This window comes from Parus major, chromosome Z, assembly GCF_001522545.3.
Source record: "Parus major isolate Abel chromosome Z, Parus_major1.1, whole genome shotgun sequence".
Classification (NCBI taxonomy): domain Eukaryota; kingdom Metazoa; phylum Chordata; class Aves; order Passeriformes; family Paridae; genus Parus; species Parus major.
Genome location: NC_031799.1, coordinates 23,394,127 through 23,406,291, shown reverse-complemented (window position 1 = coordinate 23,406,291; position 12,165 = coordinate 23,394,127). Strand labels below are relative to the sequence as shown.

Sequence of the window (12,165 nt, the reverse complement as noted above, 5' to 3'; positions counted from 1 at the left end):
GAGAGGAGAGGAGAGGAGAGGAGAGGAGAGGAGAGGAGAGGAGAGGAGAGGAGACGTCCCTGAAGCACCAAATAATCATCAAGTAGTTTGCCTTCAGGTACAGATTATTCTTCCTAAATGAAAATACTTCCGGAAATGTGGTCCACAAAAGCACCTATTATATACAGATATTTGAAATATTCAAATTCTGTCAAGATAGTTTTAAAGATATAATAGAAAATAATCTTGCACAGGTTTTGAAGTGCTTAATACTCAGAGTGCTAAAGAATTAAGGAGACTCCTGGAGTTCTTGGGCTGATTAAAACAGTTCCAGGAAAATCAAATTCTTTTAATTAACTTAATCCAGAATGAGCAATGCCTGTGCAAGGCACACTTGGTGTGTTTAGTTGTGTTTATTTTTTTCCACTTCTTACAAAAAACTTGGTTGTAGTCCACAGTGAATCATCCATTTGCAGTGCTGTGCATTTTATGTAGACCTATTTCACAGCTCCTGTTATTGTTTTCTCTTTGAAACTGAAGTTTCTTATGGCTTGATTCTGGTCTCTAATTTGATTACACATACCTTCAAAGAATGGAGCAATATATGTAATGGAAAGAACCCCTGAGCCCCCAGAATCTTCTGTGGAATTTCTCTTAATTACAGGATTATTTTTGTTTTCTCTTAGAAATTCATTGGGACAAATAAACTTGTTGGGCTTTCCTTATTTGAAAAATAAAATAAAACATCAGAAAGGAGCTGATGAATACACAACACTGTTCAAATGTAGGCCATTAAACATGTTATAGATACACATTCTATCTGAAACTAACATGTCAGCTAATGTTTCAGCTGTGTGATATGTTCCAGCTTCCTACTACAAGCAAGGCTTCCAAGTCTCTTCAGATGCTCATGGATGCCACAGGGAAGTTTAAGTCAAGTTGTGATTTACATAGCTTTTTATTGTTCCTTAAATACATATGCAAGAATCAACACTCTGAGGCACCATATGCATCACTGAGATATCTGCAGGAAGAATGTGCATTCATGATTGAACCATCAGATTATATACAGGATTTGTTTACAGATTTTAAATTATAATATATTATTCAGTATATTTTTCATTTCAAAGGTAGTCCTGGCATAATTTCATCATAACTTCATGCCATTTATCTAGTCTCAGAGAATATATCTCAGAGGGTGCAGGTGCAAATACCTAGCTATGAAAATACGAGGTCATTACACAGTCTCTGGTACTTCACCACTGGTTATTGGTAATATGGAAATGCACTTTAAGGATTTTATTTAGAAGGAACTGGCATAGCCTATATGCCATATTATAAGTGGAAAAGCTTTAAAACTGCTTTCACTGATCAGTCATACCATAGAAACAGATTTTTATTTGTTTGTTTTTAAAAACCAGATATATTTTTAAAAACCCAAACAAGTGAAGTTATCCAGTATGAGATAATCAATGTAACATACTAAAAGGCACGCTTGAATTGTAGTAGAGCTTGCTATTATGTGTCACAACCCTCTGCACATGGAAGATTTTGCTTTTGCCATACAGATTGAATTGTATTCATCAACTTTTAAATTCATCTGCCTTTTTATCAATCAATAACTGAAAATCATGAGATAGTTTGTATTCATTTCATCCCCCTTTCACTTTTATGACTTGGAATAACACACCCTTCTCTCAATTTTGTTCATGTCTTTGTTTTTTTCAGCATACCATCCCCAGTGTTGGGGACACTACATACCAGTATAAACTACTTTGGTATGATATAGGCTCTATCACTCTGTAAACCTTAAAGAATAAGCCTCTCCAAAAATATATGAAAGTATCAGAAATTGCTTTAAGAAGAATGATCGAACACAGAAGCCATATGATGTTTGATAAAGAAACAAATTTCAAATCACATACTACATATGATTCAGGACTCATCTCTAGTTCCATATATGAAAAAAACCAGTATTTATCCTGTTGCAAATTTAGGCCTTGACACACTAAATATCTACAGTGCTGAAAAGAACTCTTTTTACATGAGGAGCATTCCCCAGGGGTTCAACAAAATACAGTACTTAGTTAAGACCATTCAGTGGTTCTTTAGGAAATAATGGCCGATATTTTAGAGAGAGCAGTGTGAAAATTACAAATAAATTACAATTCTAATTATGCCAACAATTCTATATGCAATTGTGGTGGTACATCCCTCCCCTTGAGCTGGTCTATTGGGGGCTCTTGTTAGGTGCTGGCCTTGATTAAAGGTTCTGGCAATTGAGGCCCCTTGAACTTATCAAAAATACTGTTCACAGCACCAGGAATTTCTTCTGCTTAAGAAAGAAGGGTAAAGAGAGATAATCAGCCATCCCCAATAGCCTTGGAACATTACTTGCCTGAATCATAGCCCAAGTAGAACTGTACTATTACTACTGGACTTCTGACAAACTCCAGTAATTACCATCTTGGGTTATTGCCAAGATGAAGATTGATTAATAACTGGAGTCAATCATTTTGTGACCCTATAAATGGCCCTAAGTGACGCCCTTTATAGCTCTCCTAGGCCACGGCAGGCTGACCAGCATCTTCCCCCAGGTGGAATGTCTTCCAGAGCTTGCAAATGCTCAAGTTTGCAGTACTTGTAGGATCACTCCTAACAACAGGGCTGTCACCTGCCCCCACTCCTTGAGGCTCAGTGCTTATGCCTTGAGAAATCCAAGGGCATTCAGTGTGAATCAATCCCCAACAATATGAACTTGAGGGGAATTTTTCACTGATATGTATTTATAAAATTGTATGTAAAGGTCTCTGTGTGTATGTGTCTCTGTGTGTCTGTGTGTGTGTACAAATAGCTTTAGAGGACCTGCAGCATGAATGTTGCCATCTTGGATCTCTATATTTAGGCTGCTCTTTTAATCATAGTAAATCCTATTGAATTGCTTTGTAAAGGTTAAATTAATGAACTATTAGGTGCTGCCCCATCTTTTAGACATAAACTATTGACCAAGTCTGGGACAAGAACTGACTCAGCTACTCCTAAGTTCTGTCAGGAGTTTAGAAACCAAGGGGGTCCCTTCTGAACTCCATGACCCAACAGGAGGTTCTCCATTATTCCCTTGCATCCTTACCCTTTTCCATTTCTAGACTCTGTAAATTATTTCAAAATTATTCTAATCCACTTTTCCTCTGCATGTTTCATTGATGTAGTAAGAATGAACCTCACCATCAAGCTTTGTTATGCTTTCTCAAATTCATATTAACTCTGCTTCTGTAATAGCTTTGATAGTGATCCTTTAAGTGAACTTAAATACTCGGTCATGACAGCACTGAGATCATATTATTCCCTACGTGTAAAGACAAAAAATCTTAATAAACAAGACACCAAAGAATACAAAAGGAAACAGGACAGCACAGTGGATCAGCAGAAGACCCTAAACTGGGATTTAGGAGACACATATTCAATATTCCTTGTCTAGAAAGTCACTTATTCCTGCCAATCCAATTTTGAAACTTAGCAAACAAACAATTTTAGACTAAACAAAACAAATGTTATGGGAATAAGGACCAAAAGGATTCAGATATTAATAGCCCTCTTATTGGTCAGGTTGTTCCTGCCTCCATTATGTGAGGATTTACTTAGTGATTCTTTACCTTTAATTTAAGAAGAGGTAGAGGATCTTTTGATCAATGGTAGGTGGCCTTAACCTGTCATGTTTTTTTGTTTGTCTTATGAGGATACAAAAACATGGTCTGATAGATGTTTATTACATGTATGAATTTCTAGTGTACAGACTATTTAAAAAGTGATTTTCATTTGACAAAGAAGTATCAGATTTTTCTCTTTCATTACAACCCTCTTTATATTTGTGTAATATTTTCAATTGGCTGTGGCCAAACATAATGATGCACAATCTTTAGGGTGAGATTCAGACAGTATCTCTTGCATAAGCAAAGAAAATTGAATTATTTTTCTTCTCTTTGAGACAATCTGTAGACATTTTTTTATGTCTTTGTCACCTGAAGTCATAATAAATTCATTTGGTGAATGAATTAAAAAGGGGTCTCTGAATGCTTCCCTCAGGTCACTGTGCACAGATGTAGTTGAGAGGTTTACACACTGCATGCAATGGAATACTGAGGTGCTTTCGTGGCTGAGGTAAGCTGTTTACCACAGCAGTTCAGAGGATTCCTGTGGGTCCCTGACCCCTTGATGAAGGTTAACCTAAAATGTTTCTATATGCTTTACAATTATATTCTATTCACTTCCCATTGCCCCATTGAAGTCAAGGAAATTACCTGTAGGATTGAAACAGTGATAAAGGTGGAATTAGTACAAAAGAATCTTGTAGTTTTGTGTAGGATCCTGGTTCTGTGAAGAAATTAACTCAAGTTTCAAGGAAAATGCTATAAATGTTTTCTGCTTGCTATTTTAAGATGGTTCTATAGATAGATATTTTTACTTCCCAAAAAGGAAATAATGGAGAATATTAATATATCACAGACAAACCTTTAAGGATCAGGTTAAAATAAACAAAAATAATAATGATGGCAAACTATCTACACTATTTTAATACAAACAACATATATTTGCCATACTTTTTTTATACCAGTATTGAATAAATAATATTTAAGAATCACAAGGTCTGATTTTTTCTGTTGCTTTACAAAGTAATACTACTTTGGTTTTGTTGTTCTTTAAACAACTAGAAAGAACATCTTTGGTTTTTTCCTTTTGGAGAAGGAATGAAATGTGTTTGTGGTCATATTCTAGGGTTACCCACTAGCAATAAATAATGTGTTACTGGGTCTGTGACAGCTGTAAATGGAAAAATCTAGATGTGTCATAGTCTCTACAGAAAACTGAGGGAGCAGCAGATATCATAAGCTTAAAAGAATGCATATAAAGATAAAATTTTATGTCTGATATGAAAGAGTACTCTTGAGAGCAAATTTCAGAAGGTCTAAACCATAAGATCCAGGAACAGGAAAAATGGAGGTAGTCTGTAGAACTCTCAGTCTTGAGAGACATTTTTTTTCATCTTGATTGTCAGTATGCAGGCAATCAAACCTCAGGATGCCTTTCTTGGTGGCAGGAATAAGATCTGCCTCCTGCCAACCTGCAGGGGGGAGGTTTTAGGGGCAGAAATTTCTGCTTTCATACAAATACTTCTCACAGGTAGAAGACATCAAGGAGACATTATGCAGTTTTACTTCTGTGGTGCTTCATGGTCCCACAACAAACTATCTGAGCTGGCACAATCAGCCCTACATATGGGCTGAAGGTTCAGCATCGTCATAACCCAGGCAACAAGACAAGTGAGTCAGTTGCTGGTCTAGGTGAAGAGCCACCACACTTTGACACTTTTCTTTGGTTTCTAGAGCTGTTCTGAAGGCAGATCCACTCACCAGCCCATTTAATCCTGAGACCATACAAGTGGTAAAGCTGATGCAAAGTAAGTGACAGGATGAAAAGCAAATGGAGGAAGCAATGTTACCAAACACTTTTTACTTCTGTGGATAAAATGCTTGTTTTAATCTTTTAATCTATCTTCCTTATTGCTATAATATGGTACAAACCTATCTCACAAATGTGCCTCTCTCTAATGCAGTAGATGAGTAGAAAGGTGCCTGCTGAAGTGGTCATTTCTCAGTGGAATCTGAAGGTAAGGTTAAAAAAAATGTTGAGTTTGTCCATTGTTCTTTTACCACAGTGATTTTTCTTTTTTTCTTTAGCATTTTAGTCCTATATGTTCAAAACCTAAATGTGGTGGTGTTTCTTTCTTTCATAGTCTGTAATATGTGCTCAAGAAGTTACAAGGAGCAGGTCTTTATCTTAATTAGTGTATTTTAGTAAAATACAATAGCATTGGCTTAAGATGAATTTTATATACAGAAGACTTTCTACTAAATAGTCAACAGTAAATGGATGGAATCAACATTTTGTCTCCATTCTTATTTGTATTGCACAAATAGCATTTTATTTTGTTGCCATATGGAAATTTTGGAATACTTTTTTTCTTTTTGTATATTGTATGTGACAAGTTTAGTGTATTTACTTAAGTGCTGTTTTGTAACACCAGGTGCAATTTTCTAATGGTAGGATTACTGAAAGGGACAGAAAAGTAATAGGCGTTTCTTTTCTGTTTCTCTACTTGTGTTTCACACTTGACAGCACTCCATGCATAGTTCATTCAGATTTTCCCCTGGGTAGCAAATCAATAAGCCACTTTCCTTTGCTGTTTGAGTCTTTTGCTCAACAACAGAGGAAAAGAAAAATATTTCAAAGCGTGTAAGATCACAAATATTGACAGGAAGACAGACTGAAAGGCAAATGGACCATCAAAAATTAAAAGTCTGTAGAAGACACACACTAGGCATATGCTAAGTATGGGACAGGGGCAGTGATGGTACCTGCCCATTACCCTACCTTCTCCTATAGGTATATTTAGTAGATTAATATAGTTTGGAAAGATTAATTCAAATCCTGTATTTGTTAATAAAACTAGTTAAATATGGAATGTTTTTAAATATTGGGTCCAACCTGTTCCCTTCACTTTCTCTCACATCTTCGTTTTGGCAATACCACTGTGTTTGTCACGTTACACACTTTGCCAATGCAATTGCAGGTAAATGTATACAATCATAAAAGAGAAAATACCTTCATGTTCTTTGTTCTACAGTGCCTACTAACATCTAGTACGACAAAGTCATGATGTAGATTTCAGTTTTTGATGCCACTGCATGAAATGTAAGTTGGTTAGGGTAATAAACATAACAACTTCCTACTGTCAAAAAAAAAAAAAAGGCTTTACAACTAATCTATTTTACCTGTTTGTCCTAAAACAATTGCCTATAAACATGCTTTCCTGATATTTTCTTAAAAGCCACGTAGGTTACAGGTCCACTATCACTTCAGGCACTCTATTCTAATGCTTCACTCTACTTCCAGTCAGGATTTTTTTCCACTCAGGAAAGTGAATATTACTTGTGGGACTTCCTTTACCAGCACTGACCCTCACTCTCAGTCTTTGTGTGTGGAGCACAGGCAGCTTCGCACTGTTGCTGCAAAGTGTTCACGGCAGCACTCTGGGAGGAGAGTGAAGGTGGCGGGATGCAGTGATCTCTGGATGAGCATAGGGCCTGTTGCAACCTGTTCTGAAACAAGCAATTTCATGTGCTCTCCCCTGTCCTTACCTCTTATAAAACACTGTCTTCTCTAATAAAGTGAATGAGTGAGTGCCACTATTTTGATTTTTCTCTTCCAGCGGGAAAAAGGCTCCGGTTTCCACGGAGGCTTCCCAGCCGTGCCGCCGGCGGCGGCGGGGGCGGGGGGGCGTTTCTGTGCCTCCCCTCCGCCGGCTCCGGCCGCTGCCTGCGGCGGGGATCGCCCTCCTCCCCACGCCCCACGCCTCCGGTTATTGATGGTGGCGGCCGCCGCCCGCCCCGCGCCTCCCGCCGCGCCCGCCCGCTCCCCCTCTCTCCCCGGCACTGCCGCAGAGGCTCCACCGCAACGCGAAGCCCACACAGCCGCTCCGGTCCGCCCCTCCTCTGGTCTGTCACGCTCGGCGGCTCCTCCGAGAGGCTCCCTGCTTCCTCCCGCAGCTTCACTCCGCGAGCAGGAGGCAGCGGGAGCGGAGGGAGCGGCCGCAGCTCTCCGCCGCCTGCCCCCCGGTAAGTGATGCTCCGGGCACTCGAGGTGCCGAGACTGCTCGAGAGCAACTTTTCCTCTTTCTTAATTTTTTTTTTTCTCTTTTTTTTGCATGTTTGACTGCAACTTCCTCTTAGAGGGACTTAGAGGGGTCTTGCTTGCCGGGGAAGGGGCACAGCTCTCTTCGGGGCAGGTCGGGCGCTAGACGGGAGAGCGGGGTTCACTCTCATCTCCGCCGTGAGCGTGAGCGGTCTGTGCTCGGCTGCTGCTCACTCCAGCTCTATCCAGGTCTCGGTCTTTGCACAGAGAGAGAGCAGGTTACACAGATCCGAAGAGGTATGAGTGTCTAATCTTTACTTTAGAATCTGTCTTATTAAAGCTGAAACTTTTGCACACTAGGGGAGCAAAAACCAGGGATGTCGAGGTTCGCAGACTCCAGATGTTTGAGGAAAACAAGTTTGCAAATGTCCTAGCAGTAAGGATGGCGAGGAAAACCAAAGGAGCAGAGAGGCTGTCAATTCCAGTTCCTCAGAGAGCCGACACTTTCTAAGATCTGTAAAGGAGGGAACAACCAGTGTTTCAGACCTTGCAACAGGAAAGGAAGGGGGGTGGGGGAATAAAACAAAGAGAATAACAAATATAAATGGTTTTGAAAACACTGTTGCTTTTCTCACTATACATTTCCTTCAAGAATTTCAACATTGATTATGTTGAGAGAATAGTTTGGTATTCGTGACCCATAAGGGGCAGGAAGGGATTTCCATCTCTGCATCTCCAGGAAAAGAGTTCTCCAAAACATACTAAGTCCTGCTTTGCAAAAGGCTTTGGGAATTTAGGTCCCGAGATGATTCTGACATATGTGGGAAGGAGAGAACAGAGAAGTCACAGTGATGAAAAGTATAGCCCAAGTCCTAAGGTTAGAAAGAACCATGGGATGGTGAGGCTTTTTGAGGCAATACCCATTTAATTTAAAGAGGATTGCAGGGTAGAAGACCCCTGAGGAATTCAAAGAGGCATAGGAACTGGTCTGGCAGTCCTGAGTGGAGGCAGGACACCCCAGGGACTGGAGGGCTGGGTGACATATGGGTAATTGAACGTGTAGGTCACTGATTAGACTTAGGAGCCTAATCCTGAAAAACACTGTGGGTGCAGTGTGAGTAGGGGGCGAGGGTGGGAGCTGAGTCATCCTGGCTGGGGTGGCCACGACACATCTGTACAGAAAGGAGGGGGCTGAGGAGAGAAGGGAAAGATGAGGAAGAAGCATATAAGGATAGGTGGGGAGGATGGAGACTGTCTCATCGAAAGATGCTGAGATCACCCAGGCTCCTCTGTGATTGATAGTATCCTGCTTTCCTTTCTGTAAAGGGTTAGGACGCTGCTGAGTGTATCTCTGATGGAGGGGGGGGGATGGATTGCAGAGGTTAGTACAACACAAGGGAAACCTACTCAGACAAACACACTTGGTACTGCTGGTACTTGGGCTGCATTGCACTGCAGTGCAGGGAGCTAACAGGAACTTCTGCCTTAGGAGAGAGAGGGAGCTGCTGAATTCATCTGTAAAGGTGGCACAAACTATGCCAAAAATTACTGCTTCTCAAGGGAATTGCAGATAGAACTGGAAGTAGAGCTTTAAGGAGATATTAGAAGGATTTTCCTGATGACTTCACAGTAAATCACAAAGGGTTTCAGGAAAAAAAAACCAAAAACCCAACATATAAACCAAACAAGGGTCTCTGTTTGGATTAATTGTGGATAGTATACTTCCACCAGAAGTTTTCCTCCAAGTTCTCTAAGTGAAAGGGTCCTGTTTTAACTGTGTCACATATTCTCCTGGATAGAAGTTTAACAATTTATTTTTTTTCATGGACTGAGTTCCCCATGGGAATGACAACAACAATTTCACCTTCTTGTAAAATGTTCATGGTTTACTGTGTAACTAACCAGCTATTCAGTATTTTCTTGGAGAACAAAGCAGCATGGTAAAACAGACTCCATTCCTTCCCTCTCATCTAAGCATTTTCTGCAATTTCCCTGAATTGAATTGAATTGGATTGAATTATTATTTTAGTGTTTTTAAAATCTGTTTCCTTAATGTAGGAGCAAGACGTATCGCTTATCTGTATTCCAAAGAAATGAAGAATTTGATAAAATAGTCACAGTAAGTTCCAAGTGGACTTTTACTTCTATTGGAGGAAAGCTTTGTATAGGCCAAATACAGAGAAAAAGACAGTCAGTCAATTAAAATTATTGATTCATGTCAAGCCTCCAAACATCTTGGAATGATGCTTGAGGAAAAAGAAAAAACAATGATTTGTTTAGTGTCTGTATTTCTAAAGCTGTATTCCTGTGGTGTTTCAATAAAAATTACCATGAATATCAGTGTCACTGACCAGACACAGAGTTTCTCTGATAGCGATTTGATGTTAAATTACGTGTCATTGCTTTTAGTAAAAAATGGGTTTAAATTTGACCAAATGAAATCAAACCAAATATTTTCTGAGTATATATTTGAGATATCTAATTTCTTTTCAATAATAATAAAGCAAAGGTGTTAGTTTTTTTCTCATTTCTGAGCAAGATGTTTGCAAAAAAGGAAAATAATATAAAAAAATGTAATGTTTACGAAAGATGATGTTACCTCAGGTGACAATGTGAAATCTGTAATTAAATATATATGTGCCTGGGAATGTAAGCTTGTGTAAATAAATTACTTGCACTAGTGGCCGATTTCAAATTAGCTTTTTGAAATGCGTGTTCCAAAGCACAGCTGACGAAAGTTTATCCACAGTGGTCCTGATTATTCTGTTAGATCAGTGTGAATTGAATTATAAGTTTCAGTGTGAATCAGAATGAAACCAGCTTTATAATTATCTAGGGTTTTGGTTAGTTGTCTTTTTTCTTTTTTCTTTTTTCTTTTTCTTTGTTGGCTTATTTGTTTGGGGTTCTTTTTCTTGCATTAAAGTAGTATTAATAAAAATATTTCACATTCTCAGTATTATAAAAGTTGTTTCAGCATCACAGGCAGATCACTTGGGCTGTATATTGCTGTGAATCTTTGCAACCCATACGCACCACAGGATGCATATCAATGCATGTTGAAACAAAAGCTCATCAATTAGATTAAATGTGTTTGCAAACCTGTGATAGGGAACTCACAGCTGCTGCCACTGCTTTCATATTATGTAGTGAATAACATTTTCCTATTAAAACAGAATGGACTCTTTTGTAAAATGACTCAGAGGACTAGATTTACAGCCTGTTTTTTTTTTTTAAGTGTTTGTAAGCAGTATAATGGAAAAAAAATATTGAAAGTGTGCTCAAAGTATTGACATTGCAAAGAAAAAGTAGTTATTTTTTTTTTTAACTTAGCAAACTGCTTCAGTTTTAAATTAAATTTTTTGTATTCTCTAGTATTTATGTTACAAAACATGGTGGGCCTCTTTTTCCATAAAGCAGTGGTTGATAAACTAACACTTTTAATTAATTTTTGATTTTGTATGTTGTTAGACAGTTCATCTAGAGACATTCTAAACATACAGAGTACATATTCTTGTGTAAATACAAATACCTATGTTACAGGTCAGTGATCTATTAGTCGGGTTTGTATTCAAATTGCCATTTTTATGTCAGCAAGAGGTAAATAAGTGTGCATGAAATATAATCGAATGTGAATTTATTTAGAATGATTATTACTGAAGCGTTTGTCCTCCTGTAAAAAAAAATAAATAACCAAATGGAGTAAAGTAACATCAAGCACATTCCTTCCTTCTCTGTGGTTCCATCTTTCAGTCATTTTCTCACCCAGAGAGGCTAATAAAAGTTTGAATATTGCATACACAACCAACAAAATTGCTTAAAGGTGCGATACAGTGTAATTCACTATAATGCTATTAAGATATTGTTAGCGTTCTTCCATTTTTAAGACTAAATTCTTACCTCTGTTTGTCTGTATTTTGGCTGACTGACTGCTGACAGTAAAGACAGCAAAACATCAGAGACATCCATGATTAGATGGGGATTCCATCCAAATATTTCTAATGGAACTAAAGATGCACCATATTAAAAATACAAATGACGCCTACTACGTAATTTATCTGCTTCAGCACACAAGGCATATAGCTTTATATTGATCTGGGACTCATAAAAAACATGGTGCTGCTGCAGCTTCATGTTTCCTTGCCAGCCGCAATATTTTTTTTTTTTAAGATAAAGCAGCATGCCTGTAAGCTGGCTCTCACTGCAGGTTATTTCTGTGGTCATGGCTGCATGGGCCTAGTTACGTGCTTTGTTCTAGAGTGGAAGTCTGTGTCTCACAAGCACATCTTGATTTTTGATGGAAAATCCATGCTACGGTGCAAACATTTGGTAGCAGCATTAATGCGTGCTGCAGGATTTCTCCCCTTTAATGATCATATGAGGGTTTGTGTAGGAAAAAGCTTCCAGAAGTGCATTATGGAAAATAATTATTTAATCACTATTTTACCATTTAACCATGATAATTGTGGAATGGAGAGACTGACTTTATTCACAGCACCT

At 38.5% G+C, this 12,165-nt stretch overlaps 1 protein-coding gene across 1 annotated transcript in view; it reads left to right on the top strand.

Moving 5' to 3' along the window:
- The first annotated feature begins 7,434 nt into the window (after positions 1 to 7,434).
- The window catches only part of SV2C (synaptic vesicle glycoprotein 2C), a 115,307-nt gene continuing 110,576 nt past the window's right edge, over positions 7,435 to 12,165 (top strand). The window contains exon 1 of the mRNA XM_015615284.2: positions 7,435 to 7,652. The gene's annotated coding sequence lies outside the window, so the exon portion shown is untranslated. The remainder of the gene's footprint in view (positions 7,653 to 12,165) is intronic.